Source organism: Hippichthys cyanospilos, chromosome 10, assembly GCF_059441005.1.
Source record: "Hippichthys cyanospilos isolate Australia breed blue-spotted pipefish chromosome 10, RoL_Hcya_1.0, whole genome shotgun sequence".
In the NCBI taxonomy this organism is placed as follows: Eukaryota; Metazoa; Chordata; class Actinopteri; order Syngnathiformes; family Syngnathidae; genus Hippichthys; species Hippichthys cyanospilos.
Genome location: NC_142378.1, coordinates 18,369,705 through 18,381,492, shown reverse-complemented (window position 1 = coordinate 18,381,492; position 11,788 = coordinate 18,369,705). Strand labels below are relative to the sequence as shown.

The window sequence follows — 11,788 nt, the reverse complement described above, 5'->3', positions numbered from 1 at the left end:
TGAATCGATGCGGACAGAGCGAGCGGGGCCTCGACCTCTCCCTCAAGGTGAAAATGAAGACGCTCGGCGGCAGGTCTTCCAGGCCCAGGTCTATATTTTTTGCACAGATGTTGGAGGACCTGCTGTTATAAAGTCCGAGCCAAGTGTTCTTTGACCAAACCGAGGGAGAGGCCCGGCCACACGTCTGAGACAACCTCTTTGTTCCGCTCGCCTGATCGATAAGCCGTAGACCGACAAAAACACACTCGGGCATCCGTCCGGTTTCTATAGGGAAAGTAAAAGGAGCACTGTGGAGATGGCAACACAAAAGGCCTCGTATACGAGTAATAGCAGCACACCTCGCCTGCGCGCATCTAGCAGAGCCGCAGTGCGCCCTGCTGGCCGAAGCAGAGGAGAGGCACAACACGTTGATCAATAAGCAAGCCATTACCCTATTGTTGCTTCTCATCCAAAGCCGGAAAAGTAGGGGGGGCGTTCAAACCCAGTCAGAAATTGCAGGGATCAAGTGAATACACACAAAACCAAAAAGTTTGAAAGATTTACTAACAAAAAGGAGAGGGAACGGTACAACACACAAAAGGAGCTGCCGCAGCAGTTAATTATTTGTTTTTGGAAGCTTCGTTGTTCCATTCAAAGGAGTATTTGGGCCACACAGAAATGAAAAAAAAAATAATGATGCCACAAACAGTCAAAATCGAAGAAAGTCAACAAAGTCGAGAAGTAGGCAATTCCAATTACAGTACATCAACACACCGCCCCTCTGTCATTGTTTACTTCCCTTTGGAAAATTACAGCTTTTTCTTGTAATATTGGACATATTTTTTTCTCCCCTAAATGTTTGACTATTCTTGTAAAATGTCTTTTTGTAAGAGGGTTGTTTTTTTTTCAAGAATTTGATGTTTCAAAATAATAATCCAAAAATATAATTCCTTCAAAAAAAAATCCTTCAAATTAGTTTTTTGACACTCAAAATAGACATATTCTTGATTGTCTCCCCCTCAAATTTAATGTTAAAAAATACTTTGCCACATTTCTATACTGTATACATATATATATATATATATATATATATATATATATATATATATATATATATATATATATATATATATATATATATATGTACTGTGTATATATCACAATAAATTATGGATATTATCTGCATGAGTGCAGGCGCACTACACATACACATAAACATCTTAGAAGTGAAACAAATATTGTGTGCATGACGTCCTCCAAGTCTCTCACAATATCCCCAATTTATTGTGAACAGTGTAGATACAAGGAGTGCATAGAAAGTTTTAAGTATCGTGTAGAAGAAAATTCTCTAATTGCCTCTATTTGAATGTAAAATGTAAGTTGATGTAAGATAGTACTGCGATCAAGGAAAAACAACCAAAGACCAAGAGGATGAGATATGGAGAGTCAATAATTTGTCTAAAAACAGAATTTAGTGGCATTTGAACACTCCCTTACAAATAAAGCTCTATTCCATGTTAATTAGGTCATAGGTCAGCAAGGTGTGTCGCTGCGATGGATGTGCCCACAAGCGCATTCAAAATGATTGACACATTGTGAGTATCTGTGTGTACTGTATCCCATCCTTGTTTGTTCGATTTTATTTTCATATCAAAATAGAGGCACAAAATGGGAATGGGAATGGAAACATTTTTTTTTTTTTCCCCCACATCGATTTATTATATATTATTGTAGAATATCATGACTATTTTAAACATCCGTAGCAAAAAAAGTCTTAAAAAAAACTTCACTTTCTCAATAATTTTTCCTAAAACATTACAACTCTTGTTGGTTTTTCTTTTCAATGTGGCCCAAACACCCTACAAGGATCATTGCCATATCGATAAAAACAACAACACACAAAAGGCGTTAGCTATAGTCAATACTCAAGTTATCAAAAATACTCCAATAATTTTGTGCCAATGCATTACTGCCTTAATTCCAATCAGAAAACACGGCGGTCGGCTCACGCGCGGTGGTGACAAGAGGTGTGTGTGTGCCATAGTAATCAACAATCAGCTGTATTTTATTTTTTTCTAATTAGATTGAAAAAGACAATACACATGAGCCGTATGTGTTGCAAAAAGTCCAGAAAGTCGGTCATTGCTTGGTTTTCTACCTCCCCTTCACCCTTTTCTCTCTACAACTATGCGGGTATTCAATTAGTACCATAGACACAAAGTTTCTATTTCTTGTTACTATTGTGCTCTGTTGTGCATAGATTAAGGCACCTTGTTGATAAATCAAAAACAAAAATGGTAAGACTTTGTAAAAGTGTGACGTGGCTAATGGAGGAAACTTTTTTTTTGTTTTGGCATTCAGCTGGACTCTGAGGAGACAATTTACCACAAGAAAGGAAACGGGGAACTCTTTGAGAAGAAATGACTTTTTTGGGTATCTATGTTAGAACCGCGGTACTCTTTTGAGACCTTGGATAGAAAGGGACAAAAAAATAAAAATAACCTTGGAGGGTCGAGGGGGGGTTTAAAGCTCGGGATTTTTCCTAAGATGCAACTGTAGCATTTCAAACAATGTAGTCAGAGTAGTGCAGAGCTTAGAAACGGGAGTTGAACGCTTAACTTCATCTTGCTGTAAGCAGTGAGTTAAGGCCGATAAAAAAAAGGACGGGCTTCAAAGGTGTGACTGAAAAAAAGGGGGGGAGGGGTTGAATAAGCGACGAATCAGCTCGGGTGTTTTGGGCTGACATAAACGTTTGTAGTGAGAAAACCAAATGATGGCTACCTCACTAAACTGAGTGGTTTGTGAAACCGCCGCTAATACCAAAGATACTGCAGCCTACCGCTCCCAAACTGCCCGGGCGGGGGGGGGGGGCACCCAAACAAACTCACATCTACAAACATGCATGTTGGTCGTAACAGCGCAGTCGGACTGCAGTTGGCCACATCGGACGAGGTGGCCAGCTCGCAGGACAGAGTTGAGTGCCTTTTCCCTTCAACCACGGGTGGGACTGCACTGGACACACAAACAACAATAACACACACACACACACGCACACACACATAGGAGGGTAGTGCGCCCTTTTCACCCCTCCAAACAATGCGCTCATAATTGGATGGACAGTAAAGGGGGAGTGGAAGTGGGGGAGAAACACCGGCTGCGTCAGCATTTTCTCCCATATTGACTTTCCATCTTGATACACTAGAATACAAGCACTTTATCATGTAGAAAGTCTATAAAACAATCTCTATACGCTATTTATTTCAATCTAAATGATATGTTAGCTCCTTCATCTGTCACACTATTTTGTGTTTTGGAGCTCCCGAGCGCCCCTCCCGCCCGATGTACTACGCCGCCCTTTTTTGTGTGTTTTTCTTTTCTTTTCTTTTTGCCTCTCTCGCATCAGAGATATTTTTGTGTACCAGAGACAGAGGGAGGCAAAAAAGGCAAGAGGTGCCGGGCGCCCAGAGGGGTTTTGTACTTTGTGTTATCTTAGCTTATCATCTCACTCCACTTGTGCAAGCACAGAGGCTGCACTATTAAAAGTGTGGAAGACTCAAAAGAACAACTTCTTCTCCCCCGACCTTTCACCTTGTCCATCCACCCCCCGCGAGTGCTAAGAGCCGGTAGGCGTGTTTGACAATTAATTCTGAAATACCTCAAAAACCTTTCATGTAAACTTTATGTAATTTAAAAACTGAAAATAATACTGCTAATGATAAACGATGATTATGAAACTATGACACTATGATAGTTAGTTTTGAAACTTGTGACTTGAAGCTTTATACTGTTAAAAAAAAAAAGAAAGAATTCCTTTTTGTTTCTTTTGCTCATTTTACCTTGTACGTTTGCTGTTTTTGCTACGGCATGTACTTGTTTTTCATGTAAGGAAAAGACACGGTGAATGTGTGGAATCTGTGAAGGACTACAAAAGAGACAGAAGAGAAGACACATGTTTGGTTCCAAGCCACGTGGCAGAACATTGGAATTAAAAGAACCACAATTGGGCATTTATCTACACCTTTTCACTTGTCGTCAGACCACTTCCGTCTTTCCTGAAATGATCTTACCGGTAATTTTTGTTGGCCGTCCTCAGTCATAAACATAGGCACAAAAAGTATGGATCTTGGTTCTGTAAACCAGGGGTCCCCAACCTTTTTATCACCACGCTTGAAATTTTTATTGTGGACTGTGGATTTCAATATAAAGTGAGCTCACCGTTAAAGACAAACTAATGGGAGCCCTCAGCTTGCTTGAGTCTCGAAAATACTTTTGAGACTGCTGTCTCAAAATGTACAAAAACCTACACAAATTACATTGATTAAATCAATCATATAACTGAATTACAAATACTATTAATTAATATATATATTATGTATATATATATATATATATATATATATATATATATATATATATATATATATATATATATATATATATATATATATATATATATATATATATATATATATATATATATATATATATATATATATATACATACATACACATCTACACATCACAAGTCTTTGGATCAGCAAACAAACTCATTTTGGGCATATTATCTTAGAACAACTTACAGATATCACAGGGAGACAGAACACAGTGTGTGTCCGACAATGACACCGTCCTTCCTGACTACAAAATGTAATATCAACAGCGGCCACGTCAAAAAACAAAGATTAAGCCAAACAAAGCACAAATGAACAGTGAAATAATGAAACTAAATCAGTTCCAAAACATTCTTCAAATCATTATTTCGGGTGCGGTCTACGGACCGGCACCAGGCCGCGGACCGGCGGTTGAGGACCTCTTTTGTATGGTGTTGAATCAATGCATCTTGGCAATACAGTACAATACAGTTGAGAAAAAAAAATAGTGCTACATTTGTAAGGATGTTGCATTTGTGAGATGCCAAAGCTGTAAAATCTTGTTTTGCTTTTTCTATTGACTCTTGTTGTTGACACAAGAAAATGTTGGCAATTGATTTCTTTAACAATCATGAGCCCCAGTAGCCGTAGCATGCCCAAACGTAGTACAAGGGTTGAACACAGAGGAGGATAGAGTTCGGTCCAGGTTGATAGACCTATGGCTATCGCATTCAATTTGCCTCCAATTATGACAACCTTCATTTGCCTAAACACTGTTTCTTAACATGTTCAGGCACAAGAAGCTCAAATCAATTTACCAATGAAATAAGCAAGTAAGATTAAGGAATTTTTCCATCGGTACAACCGACATGTTCAGCCCATAAACGCATGACACTTTACAAATGTGGCACAATTTACTAAGAACAGAAGCAGCATTTCAAGACTTTAGCTTTTTACAACAAATCAATAAGCTACCAAGCATAATAAAATTATATATATATATATATATATATATATATATATATATATGTATGTATATCTATATAATAAAAAGGTAGAATCACTTTTAATTTGTGATTTTAAATAAAAATGGAAGCTGGAAAGCTTCACTGCAATGCGATTTATTCCTTTAAAATCTTACATTAGAACCTGCTTCAATGCATCACAGCAGAAAAGGCCGGAAAAACTTGTAAAAGTGTGCATTTTCCTCAATTTTTCTTGTGCCACTAATTTGCTTTAGTGCTACTTTAATTAGCATTCAGAGCCTTGAAAGTTCCAAGAAAGCTCTTTTTACACTGCCAGTAAAAAAAAAACAAAAAAAACAAAATTGTCACTTTTTTCCATGCTCTTCTTGTGTATAAGTGGTACAGTTGTGAAAAGTGCAATCTTTATTTTGAATGACCGAAATTGCAACTAAAACACTATTCACCATAAAATGCTATGTATCCTCTGCATTCGAGGATAATATGCCACCCCCCCCCCCAAATCATCCTTCAAAAAACATTGCTTTTATTCTCTGTCTGTCTTTAATATTGTCCCCTGATTTGCTGGCATATCACTGGAGCAACACCGTATAGTAAAATATCCATGCAATTAACTCATTTTTTAAAAATTCTATAATTTAAACTTAGATGCCGGTATGGCATCTTGCCGTTGACCTCGGTGTGCTAGGAACAGTTAGTGAAATGCTGGATACCTGTAAATCTAGGTATCATTGAGCATCTTTGTTATTTTTTTTTGTTTTTAAATGAAACCGTGTAAAATAAAGGGGGTTGACTCTGGTTGACTTCATGTGTATTAAATAGAAGAAAATGTATCTCATTCTTGGGATTTTACAGTATGTCTTATTCTAAAGGGAACCGAAGGGAAGTAAGATCCAGGAAGACAGCGTGGTCTGCCATAAGCGTGAAAAGGTTCTTTCGCAAACAACAACCAATGACAAAACACAGGAAAATATTTTACTCATTGTTAGCTTTCTTCTGTCCCTTAAGTTGTCTTTTCTCTCGGGTAGGGGCGTGATTACTTTTGCGGGTGTGTTCAAGTGCTCCTGATGTTCTTAGAATTACCAACACCTTTTGTTTCAAAGGTGTGCTTTATTTGTTCCTTTTTGTGCATGGATATTGTATAACTGTATAGAAACCAACAGGAATGACCTGTGATTTTGTGTGGGAGGAGGAAAAAAGGAAAGACATGGGAGCGGGTGGGAATATTTTGGTTATCTTAAAAAAAACAAAAAAAAACACACACACATACACACAAAACAAAAAAAAAGGAGGATTCGGGTTTTCAGCAATGGAGAGGGGGTCCTCATTTTTAGACTTTCTGTCACTGGTTGTGTGCATGTGTTGTTTCAACCCCCCTTACTCCAAGCTCCTTTCCCTCATGTTTCTTTGATGTAAATAACTCCAGACAGTAGGGGGCAGTGTGCGCTGGGGGAGGTCAAACTCTTCTCTTCCCAATCAATAGCATTAATTCCTCAGCTTTTTTGTCGGTGGTCTGGCTTGGGTCCTGCCCAAACGTGCGTCTTGCTTTTCCAAAGACAGGGCTGTTCACTTGGAGTTAATCAGAGGGACGCACACAGGCCCAAGCCGACCTTGAACTCACCTCAACGTCTGTCCACACATTTCTTCCGTCTGTGTATGGGTGTGCGTGTTTGTATCTCTGTGAAAGACCAAGTGTTTCTCATGTTCTAACAATGGGTTGCAATATTTTTCATGCCAAAACCATTTCTTGACCAAAAACAAGGGACGGCGATCCCAGCCCGGCCGGACAATCAATCCCGTGGCGGCGACGACCTTGGCATTTCCTGTCAAACAGCTTCACGTGCATGTTATTTCGCTTCAATGGGATTGGTCGCTCGGCTTCCGCCGCTGTCGATGCCCCTCCCCCCAGTCACACTGTGCTCTCCCTTTTCTGTTACCTGTTAATCAATCAGAACCAAGTGTCTTTGTGATGGTAGAAGACAATCAGTTTCAAAACAAAAAGAAAAAAAAGGTAGAGCGAGAGGGGCGGGCCAGTGGGGGAGGACAAAGGGGTACGGGGCAAGGACTTAATAAAATCACGGGGAGAAAGAGGCTGTCTGAGCTACAACGTACTGCTGTGTCCTACTGCCAAACACCTGCTGACATATTCCCTCGATTATGCTATCATTGAAGCTATATCCCATTAGTAAAGTAAGTGAAAACAAATTCACCCCCTCCTTCAGGAGTGCTGTGGTGCAAAGACCATTCATCCTATCACCCGCCACTTACGTCCTTCTGATGGGAAAAAAAAACATTAAAAAGGCTCCGGTTGGTGGCTTTTGCACACAGAACTATGCAAACACCTGACCCCTCTCAATCTTAATCGTTGCTGCTGGGTCAGAGTGTCACCCCTCTCCACTGTCACCCCCCCCCCCCCCCCCCCCCCCCTTCCATCTAACCACATCGGGCAGCAGAGCGCCCCCTTGCCACTCAGGGTTAAAGTAGCGAGTGGCCGGGTGATGTCACACAAAAACTGCCACTGACAAAAAAAGGAGTCCGCCATGTTCCATTCGTTTAGGAATGTTTAGCTGTCTTTGCAACCCCCCTATAGCGCCAAGGACGGGCCGCAAACAATCAAGGCAAAGACACTTACATCACACTCCTACGTTTACAAATGTGGTCTGGAGATTGTGGCTTGTATTGCACTGACAGACGCATACACAGAGGGAGAGGGCAACGTCTGCCTTTTAAAACCAAAGATGAAATCAGAGGTACGACAATCGGGTGAGCAAATTGAGAAGATGTTGAGCTCTCCATGCTGCTCTACGGGTCACGTGATATATAAATGGACCATTCCACATCGTACAACACACACTTTCATAAATGCAACAATTAGACGAGGGATATGCCCACGCACGCACGTCTGTTCAAAAAGCCTCTTTTTCCCCTCCTCCCACTGCAGGAGGTTTTTGCTTTTGTTTTCAACTTTGGCTCTTGTTGAGACTGAAAAGGGAAAGGGAAAAATAACTGTTACACAAAAACAACATCTTAAAAAGGATAATATGGGTAAATTTGCGTGTTTTGAAATACATTAACAAAATAAAACAATTCGAAAACAAAGGGCTTGCTGTCATACATTTCTTATGCGCGTGAATATGTATATATATATATATATATATATATATATATATATATATATATATATATATATATATATATATATATATATATATATATATATATACATATATATATGGAATCAAAGAGATTCATAGAGATTTTATTGTCACATGTTTAGTACTATACCACACAATGAAATTCTTATTTGGTTCCCTACATGTGCAGACTACAAATTAAATTAATGAAAGTAAATATTAGGGAGAGAGTCCTGAGGTCGCTGTAGTTGAAGATTCCACATACAACATTCCAACAATGCTCCCGCAACATGTCAGATATGTGCAGGATGTGAAACTGCTCTCATTAATTAACATGCTTGCGTAATGCTGCACACAACCCAACAAAGGGGCGGTGGGGGGGGGCACAACACAATATGTGGACTCCCCGTGTAAGAGGGCACATTTCAGTGCAACACGCACATTCCTGAGACATCCTGAGGGGGGTGATGCCCTCCTAACCCTCCATCCTGAGGTGTGGACGTTAGACATTTTGTGCCACTAAGTCTACCAGAAAGACTGCAACATGTAATTTGAGTAGAGAAGGAGATTATTTTAAAAAAACTTTTTAAGACCCTCAAATAAAGGAGCATGTGTTTGCACCAAAAAGCAGCTTGCTCTGACATCAGCAGTATCCTACTTGATGAAAATGCATTTCCCATTAAGATGCCTGACATGGAGAAGACTTCATTTCCATCAGCACCCTGCGTTGCCCGGCAGCGGTTCCAGAACGTGGCTCGGCCAGATGAACCACTGCATGAGCGTTAAAGAAATTCACCACACTTAACTCAGCACTTCCTGAAGGAACTAAGTTTTCCAACTTGACCAACAAAAGATGGTCAGGAGCATCAAGGTTTATAACATTATTACTGGATTTTTGGTTCAGAGAACTATCCATAAAATCATAAAATCTTGCCAATACAAAAAAAAAAACAACATGATATTGCAAACAAGGAAGTCCAAGCTTGATGAAGAGAAATCAAGTTCTCTTTCGGTTGCACCGAGATTTAAACTTGGATTGCTAGATTCAGAGTACAGAGTGTTAACCCTACAAATAATTTAGGAAAATTATATACAAGTAGTTTCTTAACTCGGCACTTCCTGAAGGTTACGAATGTTTCAAACTTAGTTGCACAAGATGATTAGGAGCAACAAACTCAGTAAATCGAACCTCACTGAATGGAAATAAACCTCAGTCTTGGTGGAAAAAGTCGCGGCTTATCGTCCGAAAAATATGGTACACGCTTTCTTAACTCAGCACTTCTTGAAGGAACAAAGTGCAAATTAGTTGTGAAAGACAGTTGGGAGCAGCAAGGTTTAGAAATTAAAGACTGTATTCTTGGTTCCTCATGGGCTGGTATTCTGCATGTTTTCCAGATTTCTTAAACGGATGTGCTTCAGCTCATTAGCAAACTCAAATAATGATCCTGCTCAAATGAACCAGGTGTGTCAGGGTAAGACACCTGGAAAACAAGCAGGAAAGCAAACCTCAAAGACCGAGCTCAGACACCCTTACAATACACTATGGAATCCTTCCTATACCAGACGCAAGATGGTGCAAACAAGGTAATCCCTTCTTGCCGTAGATAAATAAAGTTTCGCAAAGGTTCCACCGAGATTTGAACTCGGATTACTGGATTCAGAGTCCAGAGTGCTAACCATTACACCATGGAACCGTACTGCTATGGCGAAAGTAATATACCGTATGCTTTCTAAACTCAGCACTTCCTGACGGGCAGAGGGTTCCAAAGACGGTCGGGAGCAAATATGTTTAAATATTTTACTAGCTTTTTGTTCAGAGAACGATACATTAAACCATGAAGTCTTACTAATACCACTACACAATATATTCCAAATAAGAAAATCCAACCTCACTGACGAGAAAGCAAGTGCTTTCTAGGTAGATGAAGACTTATAAAACAACCTTGATACAGAAAAGACCAGCTTTGTGTAGGTTCCACCGAGATTTGAACTCGGATCACTGGATTCAAAGTCCAGAGTGCTAACCATTACACCATGGAACCCTGCCAACACCCCCACACAATATACAGAATTGGAAAAAACAAAATCCAAACAATCAGCAGATAAATTCTGTAAGTTAGATCAAGACTTAAACTCGGATTGCTGGAATCAAAGTCCAGAATGTTAACTGTTTACACCATGTAAGCCTACAAGTAATTTGGGAGAAATATATAGTTTGTTCACGCAGCACTTCATGAAGGAATGAACATTTCAAAGTTAGTTGCAAAAGATTGTAGGGAGCAACAAGAGTTAGAAAGTACAATAATGACTATATTGTTGAGGCAGCGAATGAAGGATTACAGCATAGAATGCTGCCAATACCAGTGCACGATATAGTAAATGCTTTCTAAGCTCAGCACTTCCTAAAGGAAGTTAGGTGAAGTTACAACTAACAAAATCCAACCATGCTGATACGTTCTATAGGTGAGATCAAGAGTTAAACTCGGATTTGCTGGGATCAAAGTCCAGAGTGTTAACTGTTACATCACGGAATGCTGCCAATGCCAATACGAATACATAATATATGCCAGATGATGTAATACAACCGTGATGCAGAAAAGAGCAGTTTTGTGCAGGTTCCACGGAGACTAGAAATCAGATCACTGGATTCAAAGACCAGAGTGATAACCATTACACCATGGAACCCCGCCAATCCCAATATCCCCTATATTGCAAATAAGAAAATCCAAACTTGCTAAAGAGACGCTTTGACGTACACCCAGACTTAAACGTGGATTGCTGGATCGGAGTCCAGAGTGCTAACCATTACACCATGGAACCATACATATAAGGTTAGAGAAGTATATGGTTTCTTAATTCAGAACTTCATGAAAGAATGAACAGGTCAAACTTTGTTACAAAAGATTGTCGCGAGCAACAAGGTTTAGAACATAATGATTGTATTTTTGGGTCAGAGAATGAGGGATCACACCATAGAATCCTGCCAATAGCAGTACAAAATATAGTACCGGTAAATGCTTTCTTAGTTCAACATTTTCTGAAGGAACCATAAGAAAGTAAATGAAGAAGAGGGTTGAGAGGAACAAGCTTCAGAAGGTAATGACTATGTATATATAATGTATATATATTTCAGATGATGTAATAGAGCCAATACCACACAGAAAAGACCAGCTTGGTGGAGGTTCCACTGAGATTTGAACTCAGACCACTGGATTCAAAGTCCAGAGTGCTAACCATTACACCACAGAACCAGATAGAGCTTATTTAACTCATAACTTCATTTCCCTGAATTATCCCTGGGTCAGTGTGTGTCATAGGTCTC

At 39.6% G+C, this 11,788-nt stretch overlaps 3 non-coding genes across 3 annotated transcripts; all 3 read right to left on the bottom strand.

Moving 5' to 3' along the window:
* Positions 1-10,088: 10,088 nt before the first annotated feature.
* trnaq-cug (transfer RNA glutamine (anticodon CUG)) lies at positions 10,089-10,160 on the bottom strand. Its single transcript has one exon. It is a non-coding gene; the product is annotated as a tRNA-Gln (tRNA).
* Positions 10,161-10,436: 276 nt separating this feature from the next.
* Positions 10,437-10,508, bottom strand: trnaq-uug (transfer RNA glutamine (anticodon UUG)). The gene has a single exon. It is a non-coding gene; the product is annotated as a tRNA-Gln (tRNA).
* A 1,137-nt stretch (positions 10,509-11,645) lies between these two features.
* Positions 11,646-11,717, bottom strand: trnaq-uug (transfer RNA glutamine (anticodon UUG)). The gene has a single exon. It is a non-coding gene; the product is annotated as a tRNA-Gln (tRNA).
* Between the last annotated feature and the right edge of the window lie 71 nt (positions 11,718-11,788).